The sequence below is a fragment of the Mobula birostris genome, chromosome 5, assembly GCF_030028105.1.
Source record: "Mobula birostris isolate sMobBir1 chromosome 5, sMobBir1.hap1, whole genome shotgun sequence".
In the NCBI taxonomy this organism is placed as follows: domain Eukaryota; kingdom Metazoa; phylum Chordata; class Chondrichthyes; order Myliobatiformes; family Myliobatidae; genus Mobula; species Mobula birostris.
Genome location: NC_092374.1, coordinates 205,390,044 through 205,404,683, shown reverse-complemented (window position 1 = coordinate 205,404,683; position 14,640 = coordinate 205,390,044).

The following is a 14,640-nucleotide window of genomic DNA, read 5'->3' as shown; positions in this document are numbered from 1 at the left end:
AACCCCACAGAAAGCGGTGAACACAGCCCATCCCATCAGAGGAACAGAAACCCCACAGAAAGAGGTGAACACAGCCCGTCCCGTCAGAGGAACAGAAACCCCACAGAAAGCGGTGAACACAGCCCGTCCCGTCAGGGGTACAGAAACCCCTCAGAAAGCGGTGAACACAGGCCATCCCGTCAGGGGTACAGAAACCCCACAGAAAGCGGTGAACACAGCCCATCCCGTCAGCGGAACAGAAACCCCACAGAAAGCGGTGAACACAGCCCATCCCATCAGAGGAACAGAAACCCCACAGAAAGAGGTGAACACAGCCCGTCCCGTCAGAGGAACAGAAACCCCACAGAAAGAGGTGAACACAGCCCATCCCATCAGAGGAACAGAAACCCCACAAAAAGTGGTGAACACAGCCCGTCCCATCAGAGGAACAGAAACCCCACAGAAAGAGGTGAACACAGCCCATCCCATCAGAGGAACAGAAACCCCACAGAAAGCGGTGAACACAGCCCGTCCCGTCAGCGGAACAGAAACCCCACAGAAAGAAGTGAACACAGCCCATCCCATCAGAGGAACAGAAACCCCACAGAAAGCGGTGAACACAGCCTGTCCCGTCAGCGGAACAGAAACCCTCCACACCACGGAGCACAACTCCAAGGATTGGTGCCACAGGAAATGAGCATCCATTATCAAGGACCCCAACCACCCAGGTTCCCTGACCTGCTCATCGCAGCCATGCCATGTCAGTGACAGTGAGAAGCAGGTGAGTTATATGACGGATGGTCCCTCTCCCAGGCCAGGTGCATCTATGCCCTTCACCCCACTGCTCCACCCACAGGTGCCTGCTGTTTGGCCCCTCCTTCGTGTTCCGCCTTCCAATGGGGTCTCGGTGCAAGTTATAAAATGCCGAGGGGCGTTAACAGGGTGGTCAATGAAAAGTTGCATTTCTTAGTGTGGGGGAAGAATATTCAGAGTTGGGAGTTATAGTTTTGGATTAAGGAGTGACCCAATTAAAATGGAAATGAGGGAGAATTTCTTTAGATGTGTGAGGTGAATCTTCTCTTTCTTGCTTCTTCACCGTAAGCTTCCATTAGGCATATTCCACATATCTCCCATCAGACCATGAAACATAGGAGCGTCCTGACGAAGGGTCTCAGCCTGAAACGTCGACTGTACCTCTTCCTAGAGATGCTGCCTGGCCTGCTGCGTTCATCAGCAACTTTGATGTGTGTTGATAGGAGCAGAATTAGGTTATTTGGTCCATTGAGTCTGCTCTGCTATTCCATCATGCCTGCTTTATTATCCCTCTCAATCCTATTCTCCGGCCTGCTCCCCATAACATACGAATGTAAAAAATAGGAGCAGGAGTCGGCCATCTGGCCCGTCAATCCTGCTCCGCCATTTAATAAGATCATGGCTGATCGGGCCATGGATCCATCTCCACCCACCTGCCTTTTCCCCATAACCCTTAATTCCCCAACTCTGCAAAAATCTATCCAACTTTGTCTTAAATACATTTATTGAGGTAGCCTCCACTGCTTCATTAAGCAGAGAGTTCCACATATTCACCACTCTCTGGGAAAAGCAGTTCCTCCTCATCTCCATCCTAAACCTACTCCCCCGAATCTTGAGGCTATGTCCCCTAGTTCTAGTCTCACCTACCAGTGGAAACAACTTTTCTGCCTCTATCTTATCTATCCCTTTCATAAATTTATATGTTTCAAAAAGATTTCCTCTCATTCTGAATTCCAGTGAGTACAGTCCCAGGTGACTCAATCTCTCCTCATAGCCTAACCCCTTATCTCTGGAATCAATCTGGTGAACCTCCTCTGCACTACTTCCAAAGCTAGTATGCCCTTCTTCAACTAAGGAGACCAGAACTGCATACGGTTCTCCAGGTGCGGCCTCACCAGTACCCAGTACGGTCGCGGCATAAGCTCCCCACTCTTGAATTCAATCCCTCTAGCAATGAAGACCAAAGTTCCATCTGCCTTCTTGATAGCCTGCTGCACCTTTTGTGATTCATGCACAAGCAATCCCAAGTCCCCCTACACAGCAGCATGCTGCAATTCTTTGCCATTTAAATATTGATCTGATCTTCCATTTTTCCTTCCAAAGTGGATGACCTTGCATTTACCAACATTGTACTCCATCTGCTAGACCCTTGCCTTTCTATATCTCTCTTCAGACTTTACATATCTTCAGTACAATTTGCTTTTCCACTCAGTTTAGTGTCATCAGCAAAATTAGATACACTACACTCGGTCCCCTCTTCCAGATCGTTAATGTATATCATGAAGAGTTGAGGGCCCAGCACTGACCCCTGTGGCACACCGCTCACCACTGATTGCTAACTAGAGTAACACCCATGTATCCCAACTCTCTGCTTTCTGTTGGTTAACTAATCCTCTATCCATTCTAATACATCACTCCATCTCTTTTCATCTTTACCTTATGGATAAGTCTTTCATGTGGCACCTTATCGAGCACCTTCTGGAAATCAACAACGTCCATCTGTTCCTCTGTATCCACTGCGCTCATTTTATCCTCAAAGAACTCCAGTAAGTTTGTCACACAGGACCAGCCTTTGCTGAATCCATGCTGCATCTGCCTGGTGGATCCATTTCTTTCCAGATGCTTCGCTATTTCTTCTTTAATGATAGCTTCAAGTATTTTCCCAATTACAGACGTTAAACTAACTGGCTTATAGTTACCTGCCTTTTGCCTACATCCTTTTTTGGACAATGGTGTGACATTCGCCGTCTTCTGATCCACCAGAGCCTGTCGAGAGTCCAGAGAATTTTGGTAAATCATCACCAAAGCCTCTACTATAACTTCTGCCATTTCTTTCAGTACTCTGGGATGCATTCCATCAGGACAGGGGAACCTATCTATCTTCAGGCCCACAAGTTTGCTTAGTGATAGCTATTGCATTGAGGTCCTCACCTCCCGTTGCATCCATAATATCTCTCTTTGGCATGTTAGGTGTGTCCTCCACTGTGAGGGCTGACACAAAATAGTCACTCAAAGTGTCGGCCATTTCCTCATTGCCCAATATCAATTCCCCCTTCTCGTCCTCCAAGGGACCTGGGTTCACTTTAGGCACATTTTTCCACCTTATATAATTATAAAAACTTTTACTGTCCGTTTTTATATTTTGTGCTAGTTTACTTTCATAATCTACCTTGCCTTTCTTTATTGCTCACTTAGTACTTCATTGTTCCTTTTTAAAGTTTTCCCAATCTTCCAATTTCCCACTACTCTTGGTGACTTTGTATGCATGAGCTTTTAGCTTGATGCCTTGTTTTATTTCCTTAGTTATCCAAAGCTGGCTCTCCCCACCCTTACTGTCCTTGATTTTAACTGGAATATACTTCTATTTAACACTGTGAAAAATCTCTTTGGAAGTCTTCCACTGTTCCTCAACTGTCCCATCATGTAGCCTGTGTTCCCAGTCTACACTAGCCAAATCCTCCCTCCTCCCCCCCTTGTTTAGGCATAATACACTGGTTTTAGATCAAACTATGGCACCCTCCATCTGTATGAGAAACTCAGTCATACTGTGATCACTTTTTCCAACAGGATCCCTAACTACAAGATCAAAGCCACTGTAATGTTATTATTCGGTGGCCAATAGACAACTCCCACCTATTCACAGCCCTGGTTATGCGATTCACCAGGATCCAGGTCCCATTACGGTTCAGGTGGAGCCCGTCCCATTGGAACAGCTCCCTCCTTCCCCAATACTGGTGCCAGTTTCCCATGAATTCAAACCCGCTTCTCTCACACCAATCCTTGAGCCACGCATTTAACTCTCTAACCTTCTTGGCCCTGTGCCAATTTGCACGTGGCTCAGCTAGTAATCCAGAGATCACCACCCTTTTGGTCCTGCTTTGTTAATTTAGTCCCTAGCTGCTCAAATTCCCTCAGCAGAACCACTTTCCTTGTTTGAACTATGTTGTTGGTACCCAGACGGACATGACAACTTTCCCCCTCCCACTGCAAATTTCTCTGGAGGTAAGATAAGATGTCCCGAATCCGGGCACCAGGCAGGTAACACAGCCTTCGGGACACTCTGTCCTCATGACAGAGAACTTTGTCTATTCCCCTGACTACACTATTCACAATTACCTCTACATTTCTCTTCTCTCCCCCTTCTTGAATGGCCCCCTAAACCACAGTGCCACAGTCAGGTTGCTCATCCTGCCTACAACCCCCACTCTCATCCACACAGGGAGCAAGTATCTCAGGCCTGCTGGACAAGCTCAAGGGCTGAGGCTTCTCCAGCCCTGACTCTTGGATCCCACTACCTGCCTCACTCGCAGTCACACTCTCTTGTCCCTGACCGCAGACCGAATATGAAGTAACCTTTGACACCCTGACTAACCAAGAACCAATAAACCTCCGCTTTAAATACACCCAGCACCTTGGCCTCCATAGCTGTCTGTGGCAATGAATTCCGTAGCTGTCTGTGACACTGCCTTCTGGCTAAAGAAATTCCTCCTCACCTTTGTCCTAAAGGACGTCCCTCTATTCTGAGGTTGAGCTCTCTGGTCCTAGACTCCCTCCACTACAGGAAACATCCTCACGACATCCACTCTATCTAGGCCTTTCACTATTTGATAGCTTTCAAGGAGATCCTCCTCATTCTTCTAAACTCCAGTGAGTACAGGCCCAGCACCATTAAATGCTCCTCATACGTTAACCCTTTCTTTCCCATGATCATTCCTGTGAGCCTCCTCTGGAGCACATACTTTCTTATATAAGGGATCCCAAACTGCTCACAATGTTCCAAGTACAGACTGACCAATGCCTTATAAAGCTTCAGCATCACATCCTTGAGTACATTCGGTGACCTCCGCAGCTCTGTGTGCAAAAACCGCCAAGGACTAAATAAGGTGGATATGGAGAAGATGTTTCCTACGGTGGGGGTATCCAGAACTAGAGGGCACAGCCTCTAAATTGAGGGGCAACCTTTTAGAATAGAGATAAGGAGGAATTTTTTTTTTTGCCAGAGACTAGTGAATCTGTGGAATGCTCTGCCACAGACTGTGGTGGAGGCCAAGTCCATTGGTATATTTAAAACCAAAATTGATAGTTTCCTGATTGGTCAGGGCATCAAAGAATATGGCGAGAAGTCAGGTGTGTGTGGTGTTGAGTGGGTTCCAGGATCAGCCATGAGCAGACTTGATGGGCTGAATTGACTAATTCTGCTCCTATCTCTTATGGCCCTATGGTCTTATGGACATGATCACCGGAATCTATCTTTCCTCAATTTGTGACATTTACTGGCTGTATTGCAGACAAAACGTCCGAAGCATTATTGAGGATCCCGACCACCCATCCCACAATCTCTTTGATCCAGAACCATCAGGAAGGAGGTAGAGGAGCATCAGGACTAGGACTGTCAGACTGGGTAACAGCTTCTTCCCCCAGCCTGTGAGACTAATGATAGCTGACCAGCACTGGGGTCTCGTCACTGGGACAGTGAGCTGATACCTATTTATAATGTCTATAAAAAGTATTCACCTCCCTTGGAAGTTTTTATATTTTATTGTTTTACAACATTGAATCATAGACGTTTTTTAATACTGAACAACAGAAAAAGACTCTTCCAGGTCAAAACAAAACAGATCTGTACTGTGATCTAAATTCATTACAAATATAAAACACAAAATAATTAATTACACAAGTATTCACCCCATTTAACATGACACACCAAATCATCACTGGTGCAGCCAGCTGGTTTTAGAAGTCACATAATTAGTTAAATGGAGATCACCTGTGTGCAGTCAAGGTGATTCAATTGATTGTAGTAAATATACTGGAAGGTTCAACTGCTGGTGAGTCAGTATCCTGGCAAAAACTACACCATGAAGATAAAAGAACACTCCAAGCAACTCCACAAAATAGACTCAAGACTGCAGTTGCCGCCAAAGGTGCATCGATAAAATACAGACTTGAAGGGGGAGAATACTGAAGTTGTGCTGAATAATATTTTATAAATGAATTTATGGAATTATTTAGTTTTATGAGCTATGGGTGATATATGATTTATGGGTGACTGTGGAATGCTGCTGTATTTGATTGTATATGTGTGGAGTGAGATGACAATAAACATGACTACAACAGACAGATACAGACTGCAGGTATCTCCCCTTTCTCAGACAGGTACAGACTGCAGGAATCTCACCGTTCTCAAACAGGTAGAGACGGCAGGAAACTGCCATGAACAAGGCAGGTGTCTCTATGTTCTTTTCATTGTCTGTTCTTTATTGTAAATTTTCCCTTTCTGAGATAGATATCCCTTACCTCATTAAATACTCTGTGTACGTAGGGCTTTTGAAGTTTAATGGTTCTAAACCTTCTGTCTGTTTGGTGGTGATATTAAAGGTATTCTTTTCAGGACATTTGAGGCTTAGTGGCTCTTTCTGGAGAGGGCCCAGAGCAGGTTCTGATGATTCTGCGATTGAAAGGGTTAACATATGAGGAACGCTTATGGCTCTGAGCCTGTAGTCATTGGAGTTTAGAAGATTGAGGGAGAATCTGAGTATAAACTATCAAATACTGAATGGCCTAGATAGAGTGGATCTGGAGAGGATGTTTCCTGTAGTGGGGAAGTCCAGGACTGGAGAGCACAGCCTCAGAATTGAGGGACATCTATTGAGAATAGAGATGAGGAGGAATTTCTTTAGCAAAGGTAGTGATTCTGTGGAATTCATTGCCATAGAGACCAAGTCTTTGGGTATATTTAAAGTGGAGGTTGATCGGTTCTTGATTAGTCAGGGCATCGAAGATTACAGACAGAAGGCAGAAGAATGGGTTTGATGGGGATAGTATTTCAGCCATGAATGAATGGCGGAGCAGACTCAATAGGCTGAATGGCATAATTCTGTTCCGGTCTTATGGTCTTAACTTTCTGTTTGTTTGGTGGAGATTTCCATATGTATTGTTTTCAGTCGCAGACTCATAAACCACTTTACTGAAGTGACTTTAACTCAGAAGCCACCTTACTGAAGTGACTTTGATTTTCCTGAAAACAAAGGGGGGAAGAAAATTTTCCAGACAAATGTTTAATCACATCTGATAATGTTACAGCAGAATATCTTTTATTGCTTTCAGTACAGTCACGAGCAGATAGTTGGACCGTGAAAGTATCCATTTGTCATAAACTGTGAGAAACAGAGACAGATGATTCCGTCACTGTTACTGTCCTCATGGTAATAATGTCGATCCTTTTAGTTGTGACATTCTGGATTTCTACATTTTAAATTTGTTCTGTGCCTTGCTATTCTGTATAAAATACACCCGCGGGTGCAAAAGCATATTTCCTGTGGAAATCCGCCTGATGTCCGTGTCAATCCTTACGGCAAAAACCCATCTTTCTAACCGTAAATAGTGAGATATTATGATTGAATACTCATGTTTGTTAGGGGAAATATTCTGCTTTGGAGCCCCGAAGTGTAGGCGTTCGTTCTTATTGGGGCATGACTTTCCTCTTAAAATGAAGCAATGGTTTACGACATCCTATCAATATCCCAAACAGCATTCTCTCTAACTTTCTTTTACAGCTTCACAGACCAACCATTGCACTGAGCAGGAAATTTTTACATGGCCTGAAATCTGTGCGTCACTTTAAATGTGTTTTTTTTTTCTTTAGTAATGCACACTATGAATATTTAGAATGAAAACTGAAAAATCAAATAGTTTTGATTTTATTTATTAACTGAAGGGTATAGTGAAATACAGTACAACAAAGAAAAATACTTCATGTTTCGTAAACTCTTTTTCATCTGTCTTTATTCCAGCTGTGCGGCGGCAAAGGCTATGTACACAGGAGCATTTCAGTTACTGTGTGGTCGCGCACTCCCGCAGCTTAGAGGGAACAGTGAAAAGAACAAGATAGATTAAATTGCTCCCAGATCCACCCTGTTATATTGTTTATCCCAATGCAAAAGTAATGTCTTATCCACAATGGCCCCTTTATTGATTTGTCTACTGCTTATTGCCGTACACCTCACAGGTAGAAGCTCTTCATTGACAATGGACAGAAGACACAGATAATTTTTATTTCAAAGGATGAGGTTCAACATCTTAATCAAGTATGATTCCCAGTGGATTTACCTTAACTGTTTCCTAAATTGGTGCGTGGCTAAGTGGTTAAGGCATTTGTCTAGTGATCTGAAGGTTGCTAGTTCCAGCCTTGGCTGAGGCAGTGTGTTGTGTCCTTGAGCAAGGCACTTAACCACACATTGCTCTGTGACAACACCAGTGCCAAGCTGTATGGGTCTTAATGCCCTTCCCTTGGACAACATCAGTGGCATGGAGAGGGGGGACTTGCAGCAAGGGCAACTGCCAGTCTTCCATACAACCTTGCCCAGGAAACCTTCCAAGGTGCAAATCCATGTTCTCACGAGACTAACGGATGCCTATAGAAGATGGCTAATGATGATGTTGTTAGTCCAACAGGAGAGGCCAGCTGAGGTGGTGTGAGGGTTCATGCAGATGGGCAGTGGGAGGGTTTTAAACAGCCAGCTCTATCATGGTCACTAGCCTCCCCACCATCGAGGACATCCTCAAAAGGCAGCGTACAAAAATGTGGTCTCCAGCATTAAGGACCCTCACTACCCAGAACATGCCCTCTTCTCATTGTAACCATGAAGGAGGAGGTACAGGAGCCTGAAGACACAGCCAATGATTCAGGAACAGTTTCTTCCATTCCACTATCTGATTTCTGAATGGACAATGAACCCATTTAACACTACATCACGATTTTGCTCTCTTTCTGAATTATTTATTTCACAAACTAGGTATTTATTTTAACTTAGTATATTTTATGCTACGACATTTGTCAGAGATATTAAACCTGATTCTGACTCTGTTTCTGACTTCTGAAGCTGGCATTTGGCAGGAGGGTTAGTTGGGGTGGGGAGTGATAGTTTGACGATAGGGTCTTCAAAATGCAGAGTTAGATGGGGTAAATACCTTTAAGTTAAAGGCTGGCCATTTCAGATAAGATGAGGTATGATTCTACCAAAGCAGCTATTTGGAAATTTATTCAGTTTCAAGCATTCATGAATGTTCAGGGTTGTCGCAGTCCTAAGATTTAGATTCTACAACCCCTTATCCCCACCCCACCCCCCCACACACTGACTCTCCCCTCCCTCTTGCCAAGGGGCTCCCAATCAGGGGTCCATGGACCCTTGCTAAATGGTATTGTTCCATGCATAAAAAGGGTTAGGAGTCTAGCTGGATGTCATGACCACAACGGGGGAGGTAAAAAGGATAGATTCACAACAAATCACTGGGACAGAGGATTTTTGCATAAAATGGAAGAGGTAATTGTCACAAGTAATATAAAGTAAATTTTGGGAAAGCCAACAAAATAAATATTTTTCACTTCATCATGAAGGACATGAAAATAACAAAGAAAAGAGTTCATTGGTGACGAAAAGGGTTCACAGGCGATGATAATGTCCACTAGTGATGATAAAGGTCTGTTAGTGGTGATAAATGTCTATTGGTGATGATGGAAGTCCACTGGTGATGATAAATGTCCAATAGTGTCCACTTTTCGGCACAGACTAGAAGGGCCTAGATGGCCTGTTTCCGTGGTGTAATTGTTAATTGTTATAATGATGATGAAAGTCCACTAGTGATGATGAAGGTCCATTGGTGATGATAAATGTCTATTGATGATGATAAATGTCCACTGGTGATGATGAAGGTCCACTGGTGATGATGAAGGTCTGTTAGGGATGATAAAGTTTTATTGGTGTTGATAAACGTCTTTTGGTGATGATAAATGTTTATTGGTGATGATGAAGGTCCACTGGTGATCATAAATGTTCATTGGTGATGGTAGATGTCCACTGGTGATGATGGAGAGCCACTGGAGATCATAATTGTCTATTGGTGATGATGAAGGTCCACTACCGATGATAATAGCTCTCTAGTGTTCAGTTAAGAGTCCTGGTTCAGGATCTCCATGGTTACCTTGCAACAGTGATACTCCGATTGTCTCTCTGGTCCCAACTATGGTGCTGGGGACCAGAAGATCGATGCTTATGGGGAAAATGTCATCATTTTAAGGAACACATCCTTATTTACTGCAGTAGCATCTTTTGAAAATGTAAAATAAATGGCCAGAGAGGCCAGTTGGCTTCATCATATGAAGCATGTTTATTTAGGGCAGATTAAGTGAGAAAGTAAAAGGAAATTGGCAAAAGCAAAGCCAGACTGAATGAACGGTGTGGGGGAGAGGTTCCATTGGGGTCAGTGTTTTACATGGACTGTTAAATGTTACACGTAGGCTCCCTCAATTCAGAATCGTTCCCTTTCGCGCCCTGTGGTGAATCGGCATTTTTGCCGTTCCCGTGGCATTTGACTATTTTTCACGAGCTGAGGATGAGTTGCTAGCTTGACACTCAACCCAGCGCAGATGGAAAGCGTGCATGGGGACACTGTTTCCAAGCCCCGTGCTGATGTCACTGCACCACCGGATGGTGATTTAACTCAGACTATCATGGTGAAATGGACTTCAGCTGCAGTTCACATCGAGGACAGCCAATATCGATGGCTTGGCCCTCTGACTGGGCTCACAGGTGGCAAGCAGCGACCAGTCCGGGCAGTGACTGGGCTCACAGGTGGCAAGCAGAGACCAGTCCGGGCAGTGACTGGGCTCACAGGTGGCAAGCAGAGACCAGTCCGGGAAGTGACTGGGCTCACAGGTGGCAAGCAGAGACCAGTCCGGGAAGTGACTGGGCTCACAGGTGGCAAGCAGAGACCAGTCCGGGTAGTGACTGGGCTCACAGGTGGCAAGCAGAGACCAGTCCGGGTAGTGACTGGGCTCACAGGTGGCAAGCAGAGACCAGTCCGGGCAGTGACTGGGCTCACAGGTGGCAAGCAGAGACCAGTCCGGGCAGTGACTGGGCTCACAGGTGGCAAGCAGAGACCAGTCCGGGCAGTGACTGGGCTCACAGGTGGCAAGCAGAGACCAGTCCGGGCAGTGACTGGGCTCACAGGTGGCAAGCAGAGACCAGTCCGGGCAGTGACTGGGCTCACAGGTGGCAATGGGTGGGGGGGGGGAATATAAGGTCAGGGTAGTGTGGGGGTTGCATTGGGTGGGGGGGAATATAAGGTCAGGGTAGTGTGGGGGTTGCAGTGGGTGGGGGGGGAATATAAAGTCAGGGTAGTGTGGGGGGAATATAAGGTCAGGGTAGTGTGGGGGGAATATAAGGTCAGGGTAGTGTGGGGGTTGCATTGGGTGGGGGGAATATAAGGTCAGGGTAGTGTGGGGGTTGCATTGGGTGGGGGGAATATAAGGTCAGGGTAGTGTGGGGGTTGCATTGAGTGGGGGGGAATATAAGGTCAGGGTAGTGTGGGGGTTGCATTGGGTGGGGGGGAATATAAGGTCAGGGTAGTGTGGGGGTTGCAGTGGGTGGGGGGGAATATAAGGTCAGGGTAGTGTGGGGGTTGCATTGGGTGGGGGGCAATATAAGGTCAGGGTAGTGTGGGGGTTGCAGTGGGTGGGGGGGAATATAAGGTCAGGGTAGTGTGGGGGTTGCAGTGGGTGGGGGGGAATATTAGGTCAACGATGTTTGGAATAACTGAACACGAAGGCTGGGGGGAGATCTGACAGGGGTTTATAATATTATCAGAGATATAGATGGAGTAGACAGGGAGTATCTGTTTCCAGGGTTGAAATGTCCAATACCAGAGGGATTACATTGAAGGTGAGAGGGGGCAACTTCAAAGGAGATGTGAGGGGCAAGTTTTTTTTTTTAAGAGAGTGGTGGGTACCTAGAGCACACTGTCTGGGGTGTGACAGAGGGAGATACATTAGGGATTTTTAAGAGACATTTAGACAAGAACATGAATATGAGGAAAATGGAAGGATGTGGACATGATGTTGACATTTTGTGGACACTGTGATAAGACTGCTGAATGGATCCTGACCTGGATCTGGGCCGTACCCTCCAAATATCCGGACCTGCCTCTCGGTTTTTTTGCACTACCTTACTTTCCCTTTTCTATTTTCAATTTGTAATGTATAATTTAATTTAAATTTTTAATATTTACTATCAATTTGTACTCCAGGGAGCACGAAGAGCAGAATCAAATATCGCTGTGATGATTGTATGCTCTAGTATCAATTGTCTGGTGACTATAAAGTATAGAGGGGATTAGTTTAGTTGTCCATGTGGTTACTAACTTAGGGGCTCAGCATAACATTGTGGGCTGAATGGCCTGTTTCAGGGCTGTACTGTTCCATGTTCTAACAAATAAATGGGAATAATGGAATGTGTAAGAATAAACATGACACACAGGACACGACTCGATCTGGCCACAGAGCGCTGGATCTGGGGGAGAGCTGCCTCGGGGATCTAACGGTGCTGATGGAAGCTGGACTGTAGAGCCTTTTCTCAGTCTGTGACACTAGAACTACGACCCTCCCCCCCCCCCCCACCACTCCCAGTCCCATCTGTGCACCATTCTCCCTTTACGTCCCAGGTCTTCCTCACGTCTTTCCCTCTCTGTCCTTTTACTCTCGTTTTTCTTTTTCTCTTCCTTCTCAACCGATTCGCCCATCTTCTTTTTATTTGGTTTAGATGGGCGGTGGTGTGGAGATACGTCTGTACCGAATGAGCTGTAAGGCACTCCTTCCCTCCGCTAGTCCGCAGGTCACCCGTGGGCAAGGTGTAGCACCTGCTTAGCCCCCCCCCCCGATCAGGGTCACGTGAAGCTGAAGGATCAGACAGTGGACGGTCATATGAGCTGCCGGTGCAGACCACAAGTCCTGGTTATGTGACCACAGACGCCAGGCAGACAATCCCTAAAGAGCATTGTTAATGGCTGGGGTCACCTATCTTGTAAAGACACTGCCCAGAAGGCAGCAATGGCAAACCACTTCTGTACAAAGATTTGCCATGAAAGACCAGGATCGCCTTTGTGAGGTACATAACAAAAGAACAGTGTGGAACAGGCACTTACGGCCCATCGAGCCACATCATCCATCATCCCACTCATTTAATCCCATCCTAATCACAGGACAACTTACAATGACCGACAGGCACATCTACCGACTGTGGAAGAATACTGCAGCACCCGGAGGATGCTGAATGGAAGGATTTCTCACAGAGGATGCCGGAATTGTACTCCGAGCTCTGACAGCTCGAGCTGACTGCCACGCTACCGTGGTGTCTTCTCACTGTGTTCAGCCCATCCCTGCTTTTCATCCCAGGGTCCTCCATTTGTGCAATTGTACATTTGTTATAAGTCCAGAGGGAGCATTTCCACCCAACTTCTCCAAGTAACATTCCGACTAGTTCTCTGGCAGAAGCCGCAGATTTCCCACCAGTCTTGTCCTCCCAGTTTTCCCTCCTCTCCACGAAACCCCCTCTTGAAGACCTGGGTGAATTGTTTATTCCTTCTCGCAATCGAGTCCCCAGTCTTACGACAAGAGAGTGGAGTTCTGAATCTCACCCAGAACTTGTCACGTTGCATGAACTTTTACATGAAACACCAGGAAAAGTGGAGATTCGAATTTCACACAGGCTTAAGGAATCCAGGTCTTAGTTGAACCTTTTGCCAGACTTAGGGGGATTTGTAAGGTTGATTTTTAAGGCGGATAGGGTCTTTTAAGAGACTTTTGGATAGGTACATGGAGCTTAGAATAATAGACAGCTATGGGTAATCCTAGTAATTTCTAAGTTAGGGACATGTTTGGCACATCTTTGTGGGCCGAAGGGCCTGTATTGTGCTGTAGGTTTTCTATGTTTGTATGTTTTGATTATTGTATTCATATTCTGATTTGTCACCAGATCAAAGTTTAAGCAACATCAGCAATTTATAGCACAGAAAAGGCTGTTCTTGTCTGCAATTCCAGTTTCTGCTGTGCTTGCAAGATGGGCTATTCGGCCCATCGCGCCACTGTCATTCAAACAAGAGCCTCCCAACCCGCAGTCCTTCACATGGTCACCCTGAACCTGCTTCACTGCGGGCAGGGTTCATGCCCCTGTTCAGGACCTGCAGACCACCACCACCCACAACCACCCCCCCCCCCCGGTTAAAGGGAACTGGTGGCCGGATTTACAGTGGTTACACAGGGCTCCACACTCCCACCCCTTAGAGCAGGGGGTTCCCAACCTCTGGTCCACAGACTCCTCAGTCAATGGTAGGGCTCCGTGGCACAAAAAGGGCTGGGAACCCCTGCCTCACAGATACACCAGCAGACATGACTGCAGGTGGAGACAGGAGCCAAGCAAACCAGCTCCGACTCCTCTCGTGTCAGGAGGGCGAGCGTGAGCCGGGAGGGAGAAGGGAGAGCTGGGGTGGGGGGACAAAAACAGTGGTGGAGCCTGGAGCATAGAAACTAAATGATTTTAGGTTTGGGATTATCACACAGAAACACCAGCGGGTAAAACAGCGCCGAAGGTTTAAACAGTGATTGGTGAATGGCTGTTAATGGTTCTTGAACTGAACGATAGTTAGAGGCTCGGAATTTTTCCTGTCCTCGTTTGTCCCAGGACTGAAGTAAGGGTACACTTTGCCCGTGAAATTGTCAATGAATGTGAAGAGGGGATTCATGTTGCTCGCGTTATAGAAGGACAACTGTCCACCTTCATAGTCCAGATAGATCCC